The sequence below is a fragment of the Glandiceps talaboti genome, chromosome 9 (genome assembly GCF_964340395.1).
Source record: "Glandiceps talaboti chromosome 9, keGlaTala1.1, whole genome shotgun sequence".
NCBI classification, from domain to species: Eukaryota; Metazoa; Hemichordata; class Enteropneusta; family Spengelidae; genus Glandiceps; species Glandiceps talaboti.
The window spans coordinates 16,667,769-16,695,657 of record NC_135557.1 but is presented as its reverse complement, the minus strand read 5'-3'; the positions used below and the strand labels follow the sequence as shown (position 1 = coordinate 16,695,657).

The window sequence follows — 27,889 nt, the reverse complement described above, 5'->3', positions numbered from 1 at the left end:
TGTACAGCGGTCCGTCCTGACTGGAAACATTTACTTCCATTGTTGGATAGGCAATAGTATATTCCATAGTTTCCATGGTAACCTACAAGTGAGCAGAAAAAAGTAAATGTATTTCTTGTCTGTAAACCATGCGAGACGCAATGCGTATCAGCTACAGATTTTTCGAATGAATTGATAATGTAATAACACTCTCTTTATATGTAAAAGTGGAAGCAAGACATAACAAACACACAAACTAATCGTAGGGAATGGTATACTGTACACTATATGAATGGGGCATAAACCTTCGAAGGATATACGAACAAAGAAAACTCCATTTATAATCATTTGCATATGAAAGTCGTTCATCAACTTCAGTGTCAGTGGTTAATATATATGTCTATCCCTTAGTCACCATAAAAGTAACTGTTAGACATAATTATATACGGACCCTGGATTTTCATTAATTGACAATGAGATTTTTAGAACATAGTGAGCATATTTCACGTTCAACAGATGGCTAAATATTGATATTAGAATATGATAAAGATTAATAAAATATATTGTGTGGCTCGATTACACTTAATTTTAGATAGGTAGATTTGTTATTATATATATATATATATATATATATATATATATATATATATATATATATATATATATATATATATCATATGTGAGTGTCTAGTTCAGGTAACTAAGCTTTTCGTTGTTTTCCATATGGTCTCCTGTGTTATTGTTTTCTTCTCGTCAGATATGAGATGTACAGCCATTGCAGATTGGAAGAACAGTTTTATATTGTCTTTTTAAGTTGATGTGAGTTTCCGTACCCACTGTTTCTTGCGAGACTTCACAGTTTTTGCGATTTTATTAATTTTTCTAGAATTCGTGAATAAAAACGTTTAGTGTCGGGTAGCCGAAACCAAACATTTTTTTCGAGGCCTAAAGTATCGACTACTTTCTGACGTTAGCAGAGTACACAAAGTAATGTTTGTTTTACTATGTTTCTGCTCAGTAATTTATGATACCTGAGACTGTACTCACATCCATTGTCACATTTTATGATTGAGGAGACATTCAAACTAAAGTAATTGTGCTAAATTATTAAACATGATACACATGATAACATCAATGGAGACTTAACGCGACAACAAAATGCGCCAAAGATGGCCGTGTATGCGAAAACGGCGCTTAAGAACCGGAAAAGGCGCCAACAATTATAGCTAATGCTGATAACGCTATGTTATAATTCCATGCATATTAATAATATGGTCAGAAAACAGTATACAATGTCTACAGAGTTGTTTTGAATTCACAGATCAAGCATACAATTGAGAGGAAATTAAGGGTCTGGGTCCTTAACATCGGCGTTTGGATTGGATAAAAACTATGGCAGGTCTTGAGTAAAGGGAGTGGGGATGGAATCAAGTGGGAAAATAAATCAGACAAAGAATTTACAGATGAACTTAATACGTTCTCCTCAAGATTTGATGTTTATGACTTCAGTATCGAACAGAGTAATATCAGAAGGGAGCATGAACAAATGAAGACCTGGAAGCATACAGTTACAAATTGTCAACTTATTATACATTGCACGCATCATCAAAGCAATGTAATGACTGAGCCATATACAGACAGCAAGTGTTGCGATTTCTCACTTATAAATCCATGAATTAAAAGTGAGTAGAAGGAATTTGAAGGGTCATTATAATAAACGAGCCAGACATTTATGATGAATTGTCACCTGCAAACAGACCATAATATTTTAACTTGTCTGGTATTTCTGAGTCATAGTCTTAATTTTGTTGTGTCAGTAACCCAATTATTTCGTGGTTGCACAAAGCGAGTCACTTATATCCCAATAGACATCAATTTGTTGGCATTCAGAAAGCTGTTCTAAAAATAACTTTTAAATTAAATATGGCTTCACATTGGAGTTTTCGATAGCTGTAGCCTGTGTTTATTATTACATTATTATTTTTTCATTATTTCATACGAAACTGTAAATGGTCATGTTTTCCAAGAATTAAGAGCGAGGAATATTTAGCAAATGATAATAATTGTAACAGTTTATATATCAAACAAACTGTCTCATCAATTTTCATCAAATCTTTGTTAAGCAGTAATTAAAGTTGTAGTGTACTTAATTCTCAGACTGACGGGATCGGAATCAAAGCATACACAATTTGATATTGGAAATAAATGTATATTTGATTGATAGCCGTGTAAGCTTATACCGCCAAACCAATATAAATCACTCGATGTCATTAATATAATTGGTAAAAAATACAATATTTCAAATTCAAATTTAATATGGTTACGTGACCGGCGTTCAGTTATGGTCAGTGTATAGTTTCACATACCGTTATATGAACGCAGTTGAGTTCAGTGTGATAAATCCGCAGTATAGTATAGTACAGTACTGGTATCGTTTGCGGAAAAAATTAAGAATTCTGTCGCCATTCACATTACATGTGTTACGGATGACAGAATACAACTTTTTGATATTCGCTAAGTTTTGATGTTTTGCGAGGTCACCGTGAACTCTCAGCTGTCATGAATTAACACTTAGAACAAATGTTTGCATTGCGCGAATAGTATTCTTCTAAGATGACAACATTAAGTTATTAAAAGATCGCTGATGTCAAATAATGACTGATTACAGACATTTGGAAGAACAATGACGTGATCACATTGTTTGGCTAGTTTTCATATTTGTCAATATCATTTGCATTGAATTAAGGCGACGACAATACTTCCGTTTTAGTCATTTATGGTGCTGATTACTTTATCACCCAATCATTTGAGTATTGTATATTTTACGTTTATAAGAATTTAATGGAATAACAAAATTATGGATTCAGTCTTTGGAAGAGACGGTCTGAGACCAGGAGCTTCGATCTGCTCCGTGGCCACTTCCAAATTTTCCAGGTTAACCATGAACATTGTGTGTAGTCTGAGCTAATTCTCTAAAAGTCCAAGTCGATCCCGTGTACAGAGTGGAGAGAGAGAGTAACATAGAGGAGGATTACCTTAACAGTAGAGGTATCCCCTTACTATTTGATACACATGTATGTAGTAGAAAGATACTATTATTTATTGTAAATATATATTGTGGATACTATGTTATTAGCTATTGTGTATATGTTTTATGTTATGTTCTCATTTTTCTGGTGAAATTAAGTTCAATGAAGGTGTGAAACTAGGAATACAATCCAGGCAAGAATAATACGGCATTTGCAAGGTATACAGTACAGTAGACAAATTCTTCGGCGATTGTCTAATTAACAAAGCGATCAAATTAATGGCGATTGTCTTTATGGGCCTATAGAAGACACACTGTGAACTCCCATTAACTATCTAAGGTTAACAGTTATTGTCTCGTTTAAAGAAGTGCGATTAACATGAAAGTTAATAATAAACTTCACAGGTTGTGTTTTTCAATCCACAACAACCACGTGGGCAACTATTGCTTCGTCATTTAGACATCACAAGTAATACGAACATTGTAAACGTTACACCAATTTGCCAGCCCTGTATTTCTTCGAATTTATGATACATAAAATAAGGTATATTAATGTAGTGTATACACCTGACCGTTATCACCATGGTGATATATGAAATATTGTTTTATAACTTTTGCGTCATTCCAAAAACAGATACTACAGTATCTGAAAATATACCAACAGCAACAACTATTGATACAATACGTGCCAAAAAAATACAAGTGCGTTTGCGTAGATAAAATAAGCTAGGGAAAAACTACACACAATGACAAAATTAGGTAAAACCAACAATATATATTTGATACAAAAACAACAGGTGACACCTCTGACTTATAGGTTCAGGTGATATGTTCTATCAGTTTGTTCATATCTGTGAGAGTTATATTGTAACACTCAGTGATACTCGCCTGTTATAACAAGTCATTCTATCAGTAAAGACAATCATTCGATCCAGGCTTTTGTCGTATAAATGATTTGACGAGGTACCAACACTACACCTTGTCTCACTCCTGCTCACCACGAGCAACCAAAAACACTGATATATTTCCACGGGTTGTACAACTCCCAGACACGCCATCTTCGTGTTGTTAGCCTGGCTATTTACATTAACAATTCTCACAGGAACCCCATAAATCTGATTAAATTGTCCCGAGGTGTAGATAAATTCTATCATTAGTGTCAAGCTATAAAATTTATTTCATGTTAATGGAAGCTATTATATTACAGCTAAACTCAGTTGTTCAACCAGCAATGTCGATTGTTATTACGACCAAATTACCCACATACATATAGTCGATTAAATATTGCAACGTCATTTTAACAATTAATCATTAGTTCTTAGTATTAATTGCTACATCACTAATGAAAGCGTCAAACTACGAGAAGCAAACCGGCAAAGTAGTATATACTTTAAATGAACATGCTGAGAATGCAATGACATATACATTGTAGCAATGTCTGTTTTATGAGCAATGATAGTGTATTTTATATGGTCTGATGTTTTGTCGTTTCCTGATTGAATCCTATGTTTGGCAGTTACGTTAGGACGTTTACCATGCCAATGTTTTCAAGTTATACGTGGTCTACCCGGGGGGGGGGGGGGTTACTCCTATACAGAGGGTATATATATGTACCGCGGTTTGACCCCCCCCCTCCTTTTTCGACTCATGTAGACTTTTGAGTCTTGATTTTTAAAGCATTATGTAGAGGTCTGACCACCTCTTTGAATGTACGTACGACTGTTGATCCCATATTTCGAACAAGGTTGTTTCCACTGCTTGTTTTCTGCCATATTTATCGGAAGTAGGCGCCCCCTCCCCCTCGGCCCGCGGGCAGCCAAAAATGCTAAAATGCTAAAATGAAGACTTTAAACCCGCATTACTCGGATATAGCATGCATTCTTTACCCATTCATTTGGCTGAATTGTAGACATTTGACCCGTGTTTCTGGCTAAAATGTATACATTTCACCCCTGTTTCTGACTAAAATGTATACATTTCACCACTGTTTCTGGCTAAAATGTATACATTTCACCCGTTTCTGGCTAAAATGTATACATTTCACCACTGTTTCTGGCTGAAATGTATACATTTCACCACTGTTTCTGGCTAAAATGTATACATTTCACCACTGTTTCTGACTAAAATGTAGACTTTTGACCCCTACTTTTTAAATTTTTGTAGCGTTTGTGCTTAAAACTTTTGTCCACCGGGGTACATATGTATCCATTATCTACCCGAGTACCCCCAGGGGGTCTACCCTACGATAATGCGACTCATATCACTTAAGCCCTGTTAACACAGTGATGTAGCCGTAAATTCTCTCACAATATATACAAGAAAAAAAGTATCTTTAAGCTATATACACAAATCTAACACCAGTCATCATGTTCATCTAATTATGGACGGATCGATGAATCCATCGATGATGTAATCTATTTATTAAACACCCGACACATCATTCGTTCTGTCCATTAGTCGATCTTTCCGTTTTGAAGCCTTTCACACCAATACAAATATCCGTTCACCACTTAAAGAATCGACGACGCAAGCAACCATTAAAGTAATGAACTAGTGTATCGTCTCCAAGACGGCCACGGAGTTAATACATGCCGTTCAGTAGGACAGCTTCATCCCTCGGTTCGCCAATATTGCTAACCGTAATATCCACCCATGCATGTATCCATCTAACAATCAATTTGCAAAAAAAGTGTACATATCGCTATCGCTTGAATAAACAGCGAATTGAATGTGGAAAAAAAACAGCCTGATTGACTGTCCTAACGCAATTAATTAATACGTACTTTATATGTATAATTAATGTATTCGACTATCGTGTGGCATTTTTATTCAATAAAGTAAAAAAAAACGTACTATAGGCAGAAATGGAAACACTCTGTAAAGAGTTGAATTTAAGTCGTCGTTATTGTTTGTCAAGGCAACAAGGTGTGCCTCAAGGGTCACTTCTTGAACTTCAAATTAAAATGTCTGCATGTAACCTTTTAGGTGACACTTTTGTCATATCATATTAGAAATCCTTAAACGTGTGCTAGAAGGACTTTATGCAAATATTTCCCTTACGGCTAATACTATGATATTAAAGCGTTCCACATGGGCAGTTCTGCGCAATTGAAATGCATGAACAGTAATTTGATATTCATAAATATACCTTTTAACACTATTATTCAATGTCAGCTTTAAGAGGTTTGATGTAGATACACAAAATTGATTATCGAAATTAGATATATGGACGTACATTTGCGTCATGTGTACGACGAATTTTTAGTCTTGCTATGTAGTCACCAAGTACGTACGTACGTACGTCGCTAATCATCTCATCTCTATATTCAAATTCAACACACTGTATGCTCTTCTAATTGAAAATAAGTTTTGGCGGCAGCGGAGTATTAAAAGTCGGTCAATACTCGAATCCATGATACAATGAAAAATAATTGAGTTGCAAACAAAGAAACAATGGGTTGAACCGTGGTCTTGGAGATCATGGTAGGTAACGAGTACCTGTCGTTACATGCCTCATATATTCGACCACGGCGAGTTACATTGTTTTCGAGGGAGAAAGTGTGATGATGCAGCGGTCCATACATTGTTATTACGGTACTTACCAAAATCAACCCGGAACTGTTTTCTATCCTGCACGACACCAACCTGGAACTAGTTTGATATATAATACTTGTCAACAGGTTTTTTTTCCATCAAAATCAAACTTTATTACTTAAAATAAAAAGGCCTGTTTGTGGATGAAAATTCTGTCGTAAACTTAATTATGCTATATTATAGACTGGCGTCTGAATATTGAATTTGCTTCCAGCAAATATATTGAAACATTCTATCAATGTCGAATTGTACTACGCACGTTATCAAGAGTGAGGTTTTATTTCACATGCGATGTGCCTGGCCGAAACACAGGCGATAGATCATTCCGAGTCATGATGGGCGAATGGTTAGCGTGACTGGTTTGGAATCTACAGGTTGCAGGTTCGAGCCCTGTCGCTGCTTGCTGTTTGTTTCTGAGTGGCTAAAGTCCTTGGGCAAGATTTGAACCACGACTGTGCTTCAACCCAGCTGTATAATTGGGGACCTGGTAGGATGTAGGTTGCAATGTGAAGGCTTTAATCCTATGCGCTTAAATGGCTGCAATGGATTATATGCTCCCCGGGGAGTTGAGGAAGACTAAAGGGCCGTTGTGCCGTTCTGATCCGAGCCAGGGGTAATAAATTGTAAAGCGCTTTGAGCACGGTGTGGGAAAGCGCTATATAAGAACCGAACATTATTATTATTATTATTGTCGTCACTGATATCAGCCTCACTCACTCACGAATAGGACGATAATTCTGTTTGAGTACTCACTGCGTCGGCGGCGATTCATGTTGGTGTACGTGTAGCTCGTGCTTTTGGAGCAAACAGCTAGCTTCTCAAACTGCTTCCAATGCGATCAGATGATTTAGAATACTAGGTGACTATCACCTTTGATATTTGGGAATCGCTGATACCTTTTAACTAGGCACTCCAGATCCACAGGGTAATTGTGTAAAATGTCGACAGCGCCATGATTGACACACGATTTGTTTTCCCTTCACAATAGGACATTGATAAAACGGTTTCAATATAATTACTGCATGCAAATTCAATTTTCCGCTCTCAGTCTATGATAGCATGAGTATAAGTTCAGGACAGAATTTCCACAAGCAATCGCTTTTATTGTGATACAGTTTGGTTTTGATTAAACAAAATTGTTTGTTTACAAGTATTATATATCAAAATAATTAAAGGTTGATTTCGGTCAATATAGAAAACAGTTCTGTGTTGATTCACGTCAGAACTGTAACATACGGACAGTGCGTCATCGTCACCGTCTCCATAGAAAACAGCGCGGTGGTACATGGTAGTACATGGTGGAATATATGAAGCATTATATATATATATATATATATATATATATATATATATATATATATATATATATATATATATATATATATATATATATATATATATAACTCGGTGAGTATCAATCTGCTAAGACAGTGGTCTATACCGCAATGGCAGAGCGCAATAGTTTTATATATATACAGATAACAACATTTGACATACAACGACAAAGATACGAACACAATTCTTATGATAACCCGCCATTTCAATCATTGTACTAATATTTTGCTCAATACTTATATAGTATACGTACGGCCATTTAATCATGCGATTCGCATTATATCTAATCGTCCAACCGAGACAATTTGTCGACAACTAAACGTTGGCTAGAAAATAATTAATATTCGTAACCACTGTGTTTGCAGTGACAATAAACACAGCTCAACGAAAAGCTGGAAAGATGAACGCCAACGAGTCGTAACGACCATGTCGTACAAAGGTGAACTCACTCAAATTTACAAAATTGCATTTTTATTCCTCGGTGATTACAGAATGTGTTGGCATAAAACGCTAACAACTATGTCTATTTATATGCATTATGAAAATACTTTGTTATATTCTCTATTCATTCATCGTATACATTAATGTGTACAAAGGGTAGTTGTGAGGATTGTTAGGCAATCATCGGATCTATGCATCAACAACCTCCATACGTATGACAAAGAAATTCACGTTTCCGATCCGTATACAACCAAGAGGCTGGAGGCAGAGCTTGCCATATTGTTGACTCTAAAGAAACCCATTAACACTTGTGTGCAATTCTAATAATTCGATAATGAAGTGAAAGGTGGTCACAATTACATATATATGTAGCATTTAGCGACTTCACGAAACGCAGCTCAAACATAAAATATTAGGCAACTTTATAAACATTGAATCATGCTGTAAAGAAAGAGGCCAAGAACAAAAGTGTCATTAGGTAACCATTTGTACGAGGCATTACCACTTCCTCTGAACATTGCTAGAACGATAAACCGACATTCCCAGGCATGACATTTGTGAGAATTAAACTGTCTCTCGCAGCCTCATTGTCCTGCAAGATATGCATTTAACACGATGCTTCTGCCACAATTTATAATTCTCACATAAAGCAGTACAGAATAAAGTGAATTTTAGCAAAATGAATCTCGCAGGATGACTGCTAGGTGGTACATACAAGTACGCTCACCTAAACCTGTTCTTCGAATTCAGTATGCACCAGTTTCATCAGATACATGATGTCTCATACAATATTCATCCATTATAGACACGTTTTGGTTGTCGAAAGTATGTCCAACCTTACCAACAATCTATAGCACTTTTATACCCAAGATCAGAGGAATGTATTGATGCAGTGATAAACGTACTGTGCACGAACACTGATAACAGACACGAAATGAATAGATGATTAAAATATGAAACGGACAAAAAACTCAATGCTAGATTTAGAAGAGCTCGTATAATATGCAATCTTTTCACCGTTACCGTTCCGTTGCTACGATTATGTTACTATTTCTAATCAACTGCTATACCAATACAATACCGGAGTAATAAATTTCAGACATATAGATTAAACTTTTTTATAACTCGTGAGAACATGCATGTATTTCTTAATTACAATATTACACACCCTTTATATATTATTGAGCAATTTATTGTGATGTATATTGCATTTCATAATCGATGATTCTGCAATTTATATTTAATAAATATTACAGCTTCATGTATACGGCATTTTTGATATAAAATAATTGGTTTATTTCACACTGAAAGAGTTGAAAGAGCTGAAATGGTATGTGTATGTAGAAATTTAACTGCATTCGTCATTGCACACTCCATTTAATATGGAAGTCATGGAATTATTATCAAATTTATGAATAGTGTTATATATTCGTAAATCCAACCGTACACCCACCCACCAACCCACGCGCACGGACACACACACACACACACACATGTGGCACATGTGCAAACTTAATGAGTAAAACAGTTCTGATCAATAAGTACAATTTCGAATTAATATTCTTTTACATATGATAAGGGCAAGATATCAGTAGGTATTAGAAAACCTGACAAATACCTGTGTAGTAACTGGTAAATACCATCACGCATACATACATACATACATACATACATACATACATACATACATACATACATACATACATACATACATACATACATACATACAAACAATAAACAACATTTCCTTTATGTCGTTTTGTTTTGATACATTTTCACCTATCCACATTACACGGAAGTGTCAGTTATTTAGACATTGAAGTTTATAGCGTAATTTCACAATAAGTTCAAAAATTTGATTACATTCCGCTCAGAGCCATCTACGGCATGCTATGTATTAAAATCGTAATCAAATTGTCAAAGTACTTTCAACAAAGTGACTAACAGGCTTTGATAAATGGAACATAAGCTGAATCGATTTTCCCAGAAAGTCGATCCAAAAAGGGAAATACGGGTTATGCTTTCAGAGTTTCAATTTGAGTGACGGGAAAAGAAAGTAGAAAGAATTGTAAGGCTTGCCAGTATTTTTCATCAGGGTGGTGTCGTCTTCGTGTTGCAAACAAATCCATTGGGTCGATAGTTGACGACTCGTATAATAAAAAGAGTGGAATTGCTTTCAAGAACTTTGTTGGCCTCTCCTTATATGTACACGAAAAGCCTCTATTTACCTCGTGGCATATAAACCCTATATATGTTCATACAAGTGTACCTATTTCACCGTTGTTTTTATGTACCAGTGATTTCAGTTCACGAGCTATTAAATGTCTACTTTTGCCAGACGCTATCTTAATGGATATGTGTTTCTTCGCATACAATTGATGGAACGTGAGTACTTGTTTTCATGAGTCCAATATCACAGGCAGTATTTTGATTACAAATAAACGACAGGTGTGGTATAACAAGTGCTCATTTGTATATGAATCAAGACAAAATGCGTCTAACGATGGAGTGACATAAAGGAGAGCATTAGGAGAGATATCGTGAAGACATCGCGGGGACTCTATATAGTAACGTAAATGAAATATGTTTTTTTTTCAGGTTTACAAGAAATAATGACTTAAATTTGACCAGATTAACGCGTAGCTCTGATATTCTAATTAGAATACGGAACACTGCGTACAGTGTCATAAACGTAAATAATTCGTAGTGGTATCTTGTCTCATAGTTCAGGGAGATAACGACTCGATAAACGTTCAGTACTCAGACGATTTATATTCAATATGCAAAACCTTTAGTTTCGAAAGGGTCCTGTTTGCAAGCCTTCATGTGAACCAAATCACATACCTACCACTATCAGAACACTTTATTCAACGAAAAGCGATTCAAGGTATTGTCTGCGTTTAAATCCTAACTCAGATTAACATGTAAAGGCGACCGCGTCATAAAGTTCTTGCAATCGCGCTCGTCTTATTTTCTCGGCTTTGTTGTCAAAGGGGGCATCTTAAATAAATCAAGTGCGAATCACGTTTGGACTATTCTTGTAAAGTGAGAGATAATCTCTTCTGCATCAGTCGTTGATTGATTCGGCTTTATGTGATATGTTTGCGAATTGCGCCAGTAGCCGATCTAATTGATCAGCTGCCGAACATCAAAGCTTGTGGCTATAATATCGGCCTAAAGCTAACAACGAATTGCAAATTAATGTAGCGTTTTAACGAGGGGCAAACCTGCTCAATGCATGCTTCATCACATTTATTTGAAAGAAAGTGAAGATTTCTACCCGGCTTTTTTTCAACGAAAAAAAAAGCTTCATTGCGTTTTAGTTGTGTTAAAAGTCTTATTACACATAACGATGGTAAAATAGGTAGGTACCATGAACAGTGTAGGATAAGACGTTTTGTTGCCTTCGTATCTATGAATTTCGCCGACTCGCACATACACCCTTCAATAAAGGAAAACCAGACTGTGTACAAAATGGGAGATAATCCACACACATCTACACATGTAAGATTGTCACCATAGGGAAGATTGAATAATAAAATTGTTACAGCAAAGAACAAGACAGCCTTTACATCAGAGAACACAAGTCTCACTCAATAATATATTCACCGAGTTACGTAATGTTTGAAAATAAAAACCATGGTACAATGAAGATATTACCATCCTCTTACCTGTTAGATATACTATACCCTCCTCTCATCATTTACCCATTACCGCATAACACAAAATTCCCTTAAGCTGAACAAATGTCAGGACGTTAGTGCACAATGTCTGAAAATGAAAATTAATAATACTCTGACTTGTGCAACCCAATCTTTTCTCAAACCTGCATGACGGCGACCCGTCGACTGGTTGGCGCCATTGGTCAGTCAATACTTCAAGGCTTAAGGGGGAAAATAACTCTTGCAGTTATCGAGCTAATCCTATACGATGCTGGGAGTATCTGCATTCTGTCAGTCGGATGCTCCTTACACGTAACAGGCTAACATACTAGTTAATGAATCCTGCTCATCAGATGTTTATGTGGCACAGAGATAAATTGTGTAGGCTGCATTAGACAGCACGAGTCGTTTTCGATTACCTATACAGCAATGAAAATTCTCGGTTATGGGTAGTGACTCTAAAAGTGCATACTACAAATGTCTCACGTATTACCCTCTCTTCAAATAGTTAATTTGTTCATTCCACCACGTGTTGTTTCTCAAGAAGTACGTGTTTGTTTCAGCTATAGCGCCCCTAGTATTCCTATACAAAACTGACGATATTGGAGAATGAAAATGAAGCGAGACACAAACGCACTCACACCGTACCAATATCATTACAGGCAGGTCCTGCTGTAAAATAAAACTTGCGAATATTCGATTCTAATGTTGACTTATCTACCGATAATAACAAAGAGGCGAAGGGAGGGGAGGGGTAACAAAAGACTTAAGGTCAAAATCGTTGGGTGTGCGTAGATGCTATGTGGCCTATTTCTACAGTAGTTTTTTTACCATTCATTTACTATATTAGGAAACATTGTGGAAAGTGAACGAACGCAATATTATATCATTTTATGACATTTGGTCTTGGAAGGAAAAACAATAAGAGATGTTGGTGACAGCTGATAAATCATAAATGATAACATAAGGGCAGGCAATTGAAATGAGTTACTACAATAGTCCCTGGGCTATATTCGACATATTTTTTTTAACATATGCGTGGCTGCCAGTTGGGCTGCCAGTCATTCAAAGTTGGCGAGGTCACAACAATAAAGGTCAAACAGTAACGAAAGCACAATATGCCAGTTGGTATATCAATATTTTACTAAGTTTGGAATGAAATTGGTCTGTCAGAGATATGCTAATCTTGTAAAGACGCACACAGAGGAAACTGTCATGTACTGTGCATGTGATCGATATGACCGACCTCGTACAGACGCACACACACATACGAACGAACGAGCTCTTCTAGCCCCCTTCGCCTTTCCACCCCTTGGTTTGATGCTTTTTCGACTAGCATTAAAATGAATAATTACCCTCCATAAGAGATCGATCACATTACGTCATATCCGTGATTTTATGTTGTTTTCAAATATGTGACATTTTGGACATGTCTGCGCGAGATTTGTCAATCAAAGACAAAGATCGCAAATATGTTTAAATATCGCATAATTGAAAACAGCATAATTCCTAAGACATGATGTAATTCAACTGATATCTGATTCTTTAATCGGTTCAAAGTCTTACCAGACGATTATTTAACATAGTTAACGACATTAAATTATTCTTCTGGATAAAGAAAATAAGAAGATTTGTGTATGCTCTTGAGATTCCGTCTCTTTACTTTGAGAAATCTGCAGGATATTTCTACAATGCATAAGATTACTAAACGTCACGATTATATTACTAATTCATCAGAGAGTTGAGGAGACACACACGTAAAGCAATAAATAAGAACATGGCGTCTAAACCGATGCTATTATAGTACACGTAATACTGATGACCTTGGAGACCATTTCCCTAAACAGGTAGATCTCTAGTTGTGAATCGTGAAATCGTTGACTGCTGGGTTTTTTTTCTGGCCAAGCAATCGTAAATATACATCAACAAGAAGACAGATTGGGTGTCGTTTGTATCGTAAACTGAGTTCAAAATCACAATCATGCTGATTAAGACAACCTGATAGGTGTGTTAAGGCACGATCGTGCAACGCTTTCAAATGGTCATGTTTATATCGAACTTTATACACTAGGGTATGGTAGACATTGTTTGTAGCAATGTGACAAATCACTTTTATCCATGCGTCAAATCAAGCCAGTATTTCCTGTAGCATTAAATGTATATGATACGACGTATGAGAGGTGTATGTACTGATCCCATTTTATAGAAATCCATAATTTAAAATCGAACAAAAAGATATTGATCTTTATTCAAAAACAAACACAACCTTAAGATTCTTAAAAAACCTTAGGATGTGGTGTTGGTACTCAAAGTAGTTTTGTTCTCGGCCTTTGACAGTCAATAATGCACTCTGCAAGCAAATCACGTACTTCATATTTTCATCAATAAGTGCGTCGCTGTTCAATTAGATTATTGCTAAGAGGTATATATATATATATATAATTGATTCAGCTTTCTTTAGTCATAAAAATGTTGGTTATTAAATTGCGTAACAATGGTTTTAATGAAGTATGTAGTCGGAGAATTGAAGGATTCTACATCATTTGTTTGTTTGTTTGTTTATTTGTTTATATGTCTATCTGTTTGTTTGTTTGTTTGTCTATGTATATGGCTTTGTTTTGTTTTGTTTTGTTTTATTTTGTTTTGTTTTGTTGGGGGGAGGGGGTTTCTGATGTGGTTGGCTAGGAGATACCAAGGTACGGCAACCAAGAGGATACGTTATTACGTTATATATAGTACAGATCCTTAGCCATTTACTGTTTTTATGAGGACAGTTTTGGTTAATATAACCCCCATCAGTTATCAGAGGCTGAGCCTCGGACAAAATAACAGACGGGTTAACCAGAACCTAATAAAAACAATAAATGGCCGAGGACCTGCACTATAACTATCAGTTATTTAGATACAATTAGATAGATAGATGGAAGCTCTGTTCAACCAGACTCACGATTCGATTTCTCAAAGGCAATTATCTGTACTTTCCTTGGGCGTAGTATCAACATTATTTTTCTTCATGTCCAAAGGATAAAACGATAATATTGTACTCTATGTCTGCCACAAATTCATTATCGACAGAAACACGATGTCTCAGTTGTATCCTCTGTAAATTGCATCGTCGTTACTACATATAATATATAATGATTTACACCAATAAGAATTTTCAATGTTTTGAATATTAAAAGAAAAACATGCACACATCCATCGAACTGTGTCATATACAGCTCGATTCTGACCTGGGTAGATAAATACCCTGATAATATAATCACTGTATTCCCTGCTTATGAATATTTTAATATCATCACAGACTATTCTGTTAATATGTTTCAACGGATATTAGTTCACTGACACCAAAGCATGGAAGGCACTATATATATATATATATATATATATATATATATATATATATATATATATATATATATATATATATATATATATATATATATATATATATGAAAGAAGACGACTCTGATATCACATTATGGATTTACACTACGGACCGTTTCACCAGAAGGATCGTCGGGTGTAATAGTATTAGTAGTCGTTACTAAAGTTATGTACATAAAGCAGAATGTAGAGCCAACGACTACTATTACACCCTACTGTTACACCCGACGATTCTTCTGGTGAAAGGGTCCGTAGTGTAAATCCATAATGTAATATCAGACTCGTCTTCTTTCATTTTTATGTCTGATAGCTCTCCAAGGCAACTGAAAATTTGAAATTGTCAAGGTCAACATGTATACCTTGACCTATGTATAGTACTTCACAATTTGAATTTATAAATCGCCGGATGATCGCGTGAAACTCTGAGTAATGACTCATAACATCCCTGGATGTTATAACATCCCTGGATGTTATGAGTTAACACTGGGATATGTCTATAATGCTCTGGTACAAATATTACATTGTGTGTGTGTGTGTACATACATACATACATACATACATACATACATACATACATACATACATACATACATACATACATTAAAACATACATATATACATACTTAATCTCACAGTCACAAGTGTTTCACATGCCCATATACGTACTGTTATTATTCAACAGGTGTGGGGTTTTGTGACAGTTTTTGACATTTTCTGACATTTGTGCACGAGACATTTTGTAAATATAAAAGACCTCAATATAACACATACACAGTTAATATTGGTTTTTCATTTGTTTATAAACCTGTCCACAACTAACCCGTTAACGTAATTGATATTTGATGGTTTGAGTCTCGGCAAGGCAATTTCTTTCTGTGTGAAGTGACTATTATGCATGTGCATAAAAAGGTAGAGTTCAAATAGTACAGATAGTACGTTGAACTATGTCGACTCAATGCAAAGAGAATATGGGAAACGGAAAATGTACTATAGTAAAAAAGAACAGTGAAATGCTATAATTATCAGTGTATTTGTATATTTATAACCCGCAACTGTCGAACGGTCAGTTTGATTGATTGATGGGATTTTCGCTTACAACATTTGCGGAAGCTTTTAGGTCTTATGAAAACAATGAACTGTCAAGGGTATAATAATTTACAAGTCAATGACTCTGTTCATTCACCTTTGCTGCCACACAATCATCAGTCAGTCATGTACACGCATCATTTGGTAGGTATTATAACTTTGCCAATGTTTGCCCTCGCATAATCGTATCCTTTGGAACGTCATATCAGATAATGATACGGAAACCAAGAAGATTCGTATGGATATTACTTTTATGTGTTCTGTTATCATCGAATTCATCACATTAACACTGTTAGATTATACTCGTATGTATTATCTACTAATAAATATACAGTAATGTCGTCCCTTCCGAGACAAAATGTATATATGTATGTATGTATGTATGTATGTATGTATGTATGTATGTATGTATGTATGTATGTATGTATGTATGTATGTCTGTCTGTCTGTCTGTCTGTCTGTCTGTCTGTCTGTCAGTATGTATGTATGTATGTATGTATGTATGTATGTATGTATGTATGTATGTATGCTTGTCTGTCTTTCAGTATGTCTGTCAGTATCAGTCAGTCTGACTGTTTGACCTTTGTTTCTTATATTTTTTGTTTAATTTATTTCTTTAAGAACCAGACATGTATGCATATATATAACTTTGTACTTTCTAATAACATTTTTTTCGGACAATACCCTAGTACAGTACCTTGTCAATTTAAAGTGCAGGTTACAATTAGAGCGGACGACAAATCGTTTTACCCTTTCCAAATCAAAATATTTTCACTGTAGATTTGTAAAATTATCTTACTTCAATTAGATGAAATGATTGGTAGGTCCTGTCTTTAAAGAGGTTAGTCGTATGCGACCTTTTGCACTCTTCTATGACCCAGTGTGCGTGTCGAGCGCCATGCTATGTTAAACCTTAGGTCCTTGTGTGCGGAGTGGTTTCCAACAGTGTGCTGTCCGGCTATTTTATGTAAATTTTGATGATAAGTAAATAAGTAAATAGCAAGGGTTCACACAGCAGGCATTTCGAGTACATTTTCCTAGCAGCACTGTGATGTTTTTGTTTTGCTTTTTAACTCAAAGTACATTCAACAATCAACGTCAAAAGTCGAAAACAAATCCTCCATGTCATATAAATACTTCACAATATTGTACAAGGAAAATTTGGCGGCACATCTACAAAGACATGATTCAAGGCATCGTATTAATTTCTAATGTAAGATGTCTTTCTTGAGAGATCATACTTGAGTGTTATCCTTAACATATATTCTACTACAGTATGAAGTATGTGTGAGATTTTCCTCCACTTCGTCTGGGGATATACAAAACCACGAGTGCAGTCCTTATATTAAAGCCAAACTCATGCAGACGACCGATACTCCAGTTACTAGCCGGAAGCACGTATACTATCATATGTACAACCCCTCATCCCCTTTCTTAGCTGTCCTTTGTACAGCAGCAGACCAGACGAGAGGCGCCAACCTTGTTTGAGATATCAGTAGTTATATTAACAACATTCGACGTACACAGTTTGCAATTCTACACTCGACGTTTTGAAAAACCATATCAGCATGATTTGACATCCGTCCTTTTGTTAGCATATGTATTATGGTCAAATGAGTACCGTATTTCCGTCAAACAGATGGCGTGGATTATTTTATTTACAGGTGTTTCAGTCATACAAATCGCTTCATATTGAATTGCATCATTACACATTTATAGATATTACTTAGTCCTTTCCTGTGTGTTTGATTCAGACTAAACATTGGTAGTTGTTCCCAGGTGTCACATATTGAAATATACACGTATCCCGTCCAGTGTAGCTAAAATAGCCACACATTGTGGAGATGTGTTTTAATTAAAAACCAGGAAAGCTATTCAATGATAACGACGTTATTTTTAAATGTAACGCTTTTCCACACTGTACTCAAAGTGGTTTTTACATACCCTTGGCATAGAACTCTACCGGTACAACTGATCTCTATACTTCCTTGGCAGTATAGAATCCAATGTGACCTCTGTATGTTCACGGGATTTAAGAATCGCTCACCAAAGCCTACAGGTCCCCAAATATACAGGTTGGTTGACGAGCAAATTCATGGTTCAAACATCGGCCATGGACTTTTGCCACCCAGTAACATTCAGATTCCAGGCTGGCTACTCTAACTTCATAACCTGATAGTTGTTTCATCGGGAAAAAAGCCGAGGCATAGAATGGTCGCAAAATTGACAATGTGTGAACGAATGACTATTAAAGCTGAGCCATGCCATCCGTTTGCCTCGAAAAGTAGTCAACACAATAGCCCAAACCTGAGCAGCTAAGGCAACACAGTACCGTTAAGTGAGACAATCGTTTGTGTTCATAAAGCATTGGTTGACACACTGTAAAATAGCTGCGTTGTGTACCTCTATTACAATAGTGGTCAGGAAAAACGAAGACGAATGGCAATGACTCATATATGGAAATATGGCACCAACCACCCATCAACTGAATAACATCTACTAGAAAAAATCCTTTCTTTGGTCGTTGTTTAAAATACGTGTAAAATTATGCACATACAGGGAAGACAACACCTAAATGCATCGTTTACAATGCACGAAACCGGAAACAAAATGTCGTCTGGCTCGACAAAATACTTACTAACATTGCTACATTTTGTCTGGCTCAACGCACAATGTTGCCAAAAGTGCTACATTTTATCGTCTACCTCAACAAATATCTACGCACGTTGCTACATTTTATCTTCTTCGACAAATATCTCTGATATTTCTAGAACCAGAAGATAAAATGTTTTCAGATTTCGTGATTGTAATTGTAGGTCCAGCGGCACTCCGTACACGTATGGGTAAACGAGAGTAAATTACTACGTAGACTCGACGTTTATATATAACAAGACTAAATCAGACATAACCAATGCCCCGAAGGCCCTAGAGGAAATGAAGTAACAAAGAGTATAAGTGAAGGTATTATTAACCTTTCAATCTCTGTAAAAATTGTCAGGAATATTTTTTCTTGTCTTTTTTTTGGTAGCTAAATCAGGTTTGATTTCAAAATAATATTTTGAGAAATGTAGTCTATTCACACTGCCTGTACCAGTATACTATGATAAATGAAATATCAAACGAGACACCATGTAGTGCAGTCTAACATTAACACGAAAAGCAGGTTATTGTAATCATTTGAAGGAAACTAGTAGAGTCGTACTAATTTTCTACATTAATATATGATTTATGATGTATGTTCCGTTTTTTGTATCCAAGGGTTGCTTAGAAGGATCAGTTTGATCTTTCTTGCGCCTTTCTTATCAGCTACACGGAAGTCCTTCAAGAGTAATAATGTTTGCTCAATTTATTTAAACGGAGAAAATATACCAATCTTTTTACGAGTATATATTTGTATCAGTTTAATCCTCTCCACATGGGAAAGGGCCAATGAGCAATAACAAACGCTATAAAGATCGGTTCTTGTATCTAAATACCATCTTCTGATTCATTGTGGGTTCTACTGTACAAGTTGATTCAACACTAGATTGTATATGCCTCTTTTACAGAAATGAGGCAAGCCAACCAAACGGTCACCACAATAGGTACACATTGGCAAATTGGAGCAAAAAGTGTGTTGAGACCTAGCTACACATACCTAATTGTGTATCTCTATAAACTGAACTCTTCACTAAAGTACTCTAAGGTAATGCATACGGAAATAACATTATGAGCAAAGACTAGGAATCTCTGCCGAGTGCTAACTTGAGACCTTCTCCTTTACAAGGTTGACGTAGTCAGTTGGTTTGACATGTAAACTCTTATGCTGGTGCATGTAGCGAAAAGCGTGTAGTGACGTTTGGAGTTCTTATTTTAGATTTATATATATCATTAGCATTTGCTTTCCTCACGTGAAATATCCATTGTTTATTTTATACATTGTATTAAAGGTCCGCTTTTAAGGAGTGTAATTTACTTTTTAAAACCATTTATCACACACCATTATAGAACACGTTGGTCTAAAACAAATGAATCTCAACCTGTAATCCCTTGTCTCATTTGATGTGATAACACTAGTGTGAGACACTGAACGTAGAACATGACGGACAACATTGCCATTAACGAAGTTAAGCATTTATTCCGTATAATTACAGAGGTAATTTGTCTTTGCAAGTGATTTAATTGAACTCTCAATCGAATAAATAATTCACAAGCAGCCATTCTGCAAACTGCTATACTATTTAAAATTAACTTTGAGCTGTTACAAAGATCTTCTAAGCATGATTTCCTTTGAAAAAACATAGTGTCAATGTAGATTGACTCACCCTATTGACCTTAGCGTACGTCAATATTAGACAAGTCAATGAAGGTATTATATGTTATATTGTGTTATCAGCTGTAGGAAAGGTACAGGTCAAAGTTTTCGAGTAAAATTTACAGAAGGTGACATTTCATCTACATGTATATACGATAATAAGAAAGTACACCTGCGCAATAATTGGATTTTTGATTCACTGTGTAGATTGATCATACCATCTGACCATACTTTCAAATTAAACTACATAGCAAACTGGAATCTCGATCAGAAATATTCCCTGGCTTTCTAACTCTCACCGTGTAACCACGAGTTACCAGTTTATAGTACTATGCATTAATTGAAGTGTTACCTAAAAACCCAGAGTGGCAATAGAGTTTCAATTAGGCTGCATGGCGTTTTTAACGTCTCACTCAATGTTGTGTTGTAACAAATTACAAACAAAATGCACACTGATAGCACATACGCACATACAATGTTACATTTAATCTCACTATGAACACAAATAAAGTTAACAAATGTTGCGCTTGATTCTTGATGTTGATGTGTGTTGACAGTTTGAAATTAACTTATAATTGAATGTGCTTGCACGGTATCGTTGTCCGTATATTTAAATTCGTAACAAAAAAGATCGAGCACGCGAGACGTTCTTTAAAGGCACGTCACCGAATTGAATCTGTATAGTCACTCTTGTTGTGTAGTTACAACACTGTTATTCGTACATTTGAGATTTGAGAAATTCAGATGGCAGTCACGGTTAAGCGTAGACTAAGAGAAGTTCAGAATGCTGCAGATATTAATAAGTACGATAAGATTACTATGTCTGAAAGGCTCAAATCGTGTCCACCCCGAATTCAACATTTATTCAAAAATAGTACTCCTACAATACTCATTTCAGGTGTCTCCCATTTCACACCCAATTACTCTTCTCTAATGATTATCTCGATTCTAACAACGTTTAATTATTGCTGATTTGAAATAGCCTAGTTTTTATATATCCCTTGCAATATCTTTTAAGAAATTAAATTTCATAAAATACACTAAAGCTTTGATAAGTACATTCTCTCTTGCAAAACATGAAGATGATATAGAAGATATGATATAAGATAAGCCGTATGAAAGCGGTGATGTGACTATTGGGGAATACGGAAATGTCTTCCAGATATCATCTTCTTCCTTAAGTCATTACGATAAGAAATCCCAAAGCAAGCGGTTTCCTGTTGAGATAGGTTATACTGCAAATTTAGTTATGTACATTTGGCTGGTTAGATTGTAAATGGACATAGCCCGATTACCCTCCTTCAAGATCCTCTTGGCTGTAATATATACAGGTGATGTTAAATACGAGTAGGTTTTACAACTTGCACGAACCACTGAATGGACTACATTACTGTTTTTCATCATTATTGTGTTGTAACTAGATAATACATTATATAGTATGGTTTTTCTATTTCTGGTCGTTGTCTTTTGACTTTGTTTTTTGCCGAAATGTATTAGAATTTCTATAAGTTCGATTTAAGTCAAATAAGCTATGAGTGTATGCTTAGAGTTTATACTTATAGTATACAAATGTCAATAATCCCGTATGTATGCATGTATGTATGTATGTATGTATGTATGTATGTATGTATGTATGTATGTATGTATGTATGTATGTATGCATGTATGTATGTATGTATGTATGTATGTATGTATGTGTGTATATGTGTATATGTGTGTGTATGTATGTGTGTATGTATGTATGTATGTATGTATGTATGTATGTATGTATGCAAGTATGCATGTATGCATGTTTGCATGTATATATGTATGTATGTGTGTATGTATGTATGTATGTATGTATGTATGTATGTATGTATGTAGTACATATATGGTATCTTAATCGCATTAATACTTGTATAAATCTGAGATGTTGGCCAATGAATATCGTAGCACATTTATTTCTTAAGAATTATTTTCCGGAATTATTAGTCGTTTTGTGGTTGCGACATAATTGTTGTCTCCGAGACATGTATAATTTTGATTAAGGGAGAGACCAATTTCCATAAAAATCATATTAAATGTTTCAAAACATTACCATGTGAAAGCTTGCTCCTGATCATGTTGCAAGAGAAAGAACCCCTTCTTGATTTCAAGGAAATCGACACTCCTTCCGATAGAGTTAGCACCTTAGTCGGCGGCCATATTGGATTCTAAAATAGTTCAAGTGTGATGTCAGTTTGACCTTTGTTCAAGGCTAAGTATTTTAAGGGACATTCGCACAATGTCACGCAAGCGCAAAACGAACTTAGTGTGCTGGGGGATTGCTGAACTTCATTTTCGCACGTTCAACCAAATTTCGAAACTGTCACGCCTTCAATGATAACAGGCTCTGTATTTACTAATGAGATGTTGATAATTTAATCAAAATGTACTTCTATTGTGAGACAGTGTTGGGTTTGCAGTAATATTTTGTTTGTGTTTACCGTCATGTTTTTACACTGCATCGATCGTAGTGGTGTGACAGCTACAATTTTCATCATTGTTTAGATAATATAAAAATGTGTGATGATGTTTCGCTTAGGGGAAGCGTTTTTGTCCTAAACGGACGAAGTTTGTTTAGTGAGCGTGTACGACATTGTGCAATAGTCTGGGAAAGGGTTTGGGCTTTGCCGAACAAAGTAGGAAAAGTTTAACGTGTATATCTTAGGCACAGACTATGTTGAACATACATAGATGGATAGGACATGAAAGTAATTTTATTGCTCACGTTTCCAGGAAATGAAGTGTAACGAATAACATTCAAAAAGTGTCTAATTAACAACGTTAGATTTGCAGGTCATTTTTAATCGTCAAATTTGCTAAGGATGTTAAATTCTTTGGAAGGTTTAGCATGCTATGTGATGAATTAGACGAAGTATATCTGACTGTAAGAGTTCTGTCTCTCCTTTCACTTACTAATGAACTTATATTTAGTCAGATAAGGATGCAAGAATCTAGGGTTGTTTTTCAAGCAGCAGCATTCACCAAAATTCGTTTTGACAATTGATGCATGGAAGGTCATTCTGTTTCCGGGCAATTATCGAACTGCTTTGTCGAGTTGCCATGCTTCAGTTCACTGAACAACAACACCTCTGAACGGAGAAGTTCGAACTGAACTCTGCTATCTCTAAATAAAAGGGGGTATTATTGCCATAGTCTTACGTACATGTACGTGTTTAACCGTTTTTTTTATGACGAAGGAAGGAGAATGTATATTGTACCCCTTTCGTAAATATATTGCATGGAACAACTACGGGGTTATTGTGAAAAAACAATTAAGCAGCTTGCGACAGTTCCCATGCTGATCACTATATGATAATCATGCAATCCACATATACATATGTAAATAATATATATATATATATATATATATATATATATATATATATATATATATATATATATATATATATATATATATATATATATATATATATATATATATATATATATATATATATATATATATATATATATATATATAGATATATTGAGTAGTGTCTACAACGGTAACATTTATAAATAACATAATATACTGGGTATGACAGAAGCCTCACTTATAGACATTGATGTCAATATATCAATAAATCACTTGTTTTCATAAAAGTTCATAAATCGGTATGTTATGAAAAAGAAATAACCTGATTGAAGTACTGAGAGATTGAGAAATGTGGTCGAAGTTCATAAAAAAAAGTGTGCATTATTTATGATATTGATTTGTGGTACCTTGTTTATTCGATTACTGTTACAAAAATACAATTCTTTACTTGTAAGTCAAGTATCTTATTTTTAAGACTTATAATAGCTGTTTTACGTTTATTTACGTTTATTGCAGGGGCATATGTGGCAGATTTGTGGGTCATTAGTCGACTATGAAATGATTAGTTTTCAGCAAGGAAAATGTCAACATAATTAATTTTGATTTCTAACAATTTTTGGTCACGTGTGATGAAAACATCTTATTTTTTTAGTTAAATAGTCAAGTATCTCAATCACGTTGGATTCAAGAAAGCTGCTTCCTGTCTTCTTCAGGCGTCATCAAACATGGACCCTTTTAAGCACGTTTCAATGATAGCGAAACAAGTCGTATCACTTGATGAGGAGGAGTGCTCATCTCTCAAGACAAACAAGAACCTATCTCGAAGGGACATCTGTTTGTCTCAAGGGCCATGCTACTCAGACATTGTCTGCTCAAAAAAAAAATAACGAGAATCGTACCGAACGAAGCAATAAATAATTAAAGCCGCCTAGAATTCTAGTATTTGAGATAAAACGAAAAAGATGATCTTAAAAATGGAGTAATAAGAAAATAGCACTTCTCATAATTACAAAACATTAGAGATTAAATGACCCCGGGTTATCGAAGATTAGATCATTTTCAAATGAGTCTAGTTTAAATCTACTTTTAAGATGGTATATAATATGTGTGTGTTCTTTAAACCCTACTGAGAAGTATATGATTTCGACGCGTTCGTGTCTGAGCCTACCTTCAAGATAGTTTAGTTCTTACTTCAGTTTGGCAAGTTAAAGATTGATGATCAATGCATATAGTTTAAGTTTCCTGAAGACGTTGACTCAACATCGGTATTAAGCAATAACGGATTTATCTATATGGCTGACTGTATTTCGCTATATCTGGAGACACGACTGATCGTTGCAATGCCAGTTGATCGATTATACATGTAACTTTACTGTACAAAACAAAGCTTGGTATTTATCCTCACTCCAAGCATGCTCTTTGATACGTGATGATAGGTTATCATTTACTGGACTCCGTATTACTTTCCTTATTATCAGTCATCGATAGACATGATTTGGGTGATTAACCAGTTCTAAATCAACGACCTTCATCCACTGTAATGATTTGTATAGCAAGCTTACACATGTACCCCAAACTAAGTGCATTCTATCCAAAAACCAACCATGGATACCATAATCAATGAACCCATCCATCAATTGATGAATTAAGTCATCATCATGATTGATTAAAGTTTAATTAACACGCTCATTTTGACGAATTATTTAGAACACGTGACTTTTATTCAAATGTTAACTGAATGTCAATTATTAACAGAGAAATTTACTCCAATGATTACTTTTATGTAAGATACTTTAAAATGCATCAATTAGTAACAACAATTCGCTCTAGTGATAACGGTTGCAAGACGGGATACAGCATTAGCAAAACATATTTCAATATTTGATGAAATGAGAAACTGAAATCGTGTAGTTGATACGACAAAGGAAAAGTATAATATGGAAGTACAGAAGATTAGTCACCGCTATCTGTAGGTGCTTTTGTTTGCCACTTCCCGCAAAAGAGACGAAGTGCGCCGTTGCATCAGGGTATGAAAACCTAAAGCTTACAAGTTTTAACATAACGTTGTTGACAGCAACAGTATTTTGTGCTTTCGAATGTTCATTTTGTGTATATGTTTCCGTTTAATATGTATTCTACTGACAAAAAGGATTGCAAACTGTACTCTAGTCTTTTGTGGATTTAATACTAGCTGTTTTGTTTCATAGTGAAAGTGAGCTGATAATCATCCCCACACTGTTTAAACGTCTAGTTAAATGCTAATGCCTTCTCTATCCTTAACCATGCACTAAACATTTTCAAACGCACGTTTGTGTCTCTAGATCTATAAACTTCAATTCCGCTTTAGTGTGTTGAATTTCAGTAAAACCAATGATGTGAATGTGATTTTTTATACTAGGGTTATTCAATTACTTTAAACACTGATAACCAACCTGATAATGGGCACACACAAATGAGTACGGCGCCATTTTTTAACATAGATATTGACGCAACAAGAAAATGCGAGCTAAATGTGTAAGTTGCACTCCAGCGATCTTTTAATTATGATCTTATTGCGATGATAATGTTGGCGAGAAATGTCATCTACAGGAAGCAAGATAACCCATGGATTTCGTTCGACAAAACTGTGGCACGCCCAACTAGTAATCAAGCATTCAGTTTTGACATTGTCCTATAATATACAGTAACAACAGTGCTACGGCTTAAAAAATATACTTTAATGTATGTAGCCTTAATACAGTAATTTCAAAATCTTCAACATCGACCAAATACACCGTTGATATATTAATTAAGTTTTTAAGATAGTCTTAGAATTGCTACTGTAAGTGTTACCTTTCATGTTAGGTGATAAAAATTGAGGATTTTGTACAATTAGGGTCTGGTGTACACAAAGAACAGGACGGTCTGCAGTCAACTCAGAAAACCGCAAGAAGGGTTTTGGTAATTTGTAAAGTATACTGACGACTGTACATGATCTGAAGTGGAGAATCGTGTCCATCAGACTCATTATTAGACAGGAAATTAGGTCTACCTTCGTCTCCTGGAGACATTGCCTCTTAAAGCCGCAAAAAAGTACAGGCTAAGATGAGTAATGATGGCAAAATATTAAAAGTAAATGCAAATGAAGTATTGAATTTCGTTATTCAGCCTGATCAACGTGGATTATATAGCGACATGATAGCCGGAAAAGAAATTAGGAACAATAAGCCTCTTTGACTCTTTAGGGGAAGATTAATTTTCAAAAGAAATGTAGACGCGTTTTAACCTCTGCTTATGTATGAGAAAGTCAACGAACATTTACAGAGGGATGGATAACTTGTTTGTTTTGGTGTTAAAGATTATAAATGTACACTTACCGTGCCAGATGTGTTGTTTTCCACGAGTGGTGTCTAAATCAGAATGGATAGTCTGCAATAGATGAGACAGAACACTTCAGTGTAAAGCTAATAATTGAATGTTTGAAAATAGTGTGGCCGTACAGGAACGGGTCAAGGGAGCACCAGATGTATATAATACATGCACAAATAGCCTTGAGCCTTCTGAAACCGATGAACATTTGTCAGGCGTTACTCAGTCTGGGTAGGTTGAATGTCGTCAACAGATACTAATGACTAAAGTTGTAAACATGCCACTTGCAACAAGGGAGCAACAAAGTAAATGAAGCCCATCACTGAAGTAATACTACTTCGTACATCATAATAAACTGATCTCAACTGTCGAGATAGACGCTGCAACAGCTTCTC

At 35.4% G+C, this 27,889-nt stretch overlaps 1 long non-coding RNA gene across 1 annotated transcript; it reads right to left on the bottom strand.

Moving 5' to 3' along the window:
- On the bottom strand, positions 1–27,889 carry LOC144440068 (uncharacterized). The gene is made up of 3 exons (XR_013481158.1): positions 27,839–27,889; positions 27,503–27,554; positions 1–82 (listed from the first exon to the last, which is right to left on the bottom strand). It is a non-coding gene; the product is annotated as an uncharacterized LOC144440068 (long non-coding RNA).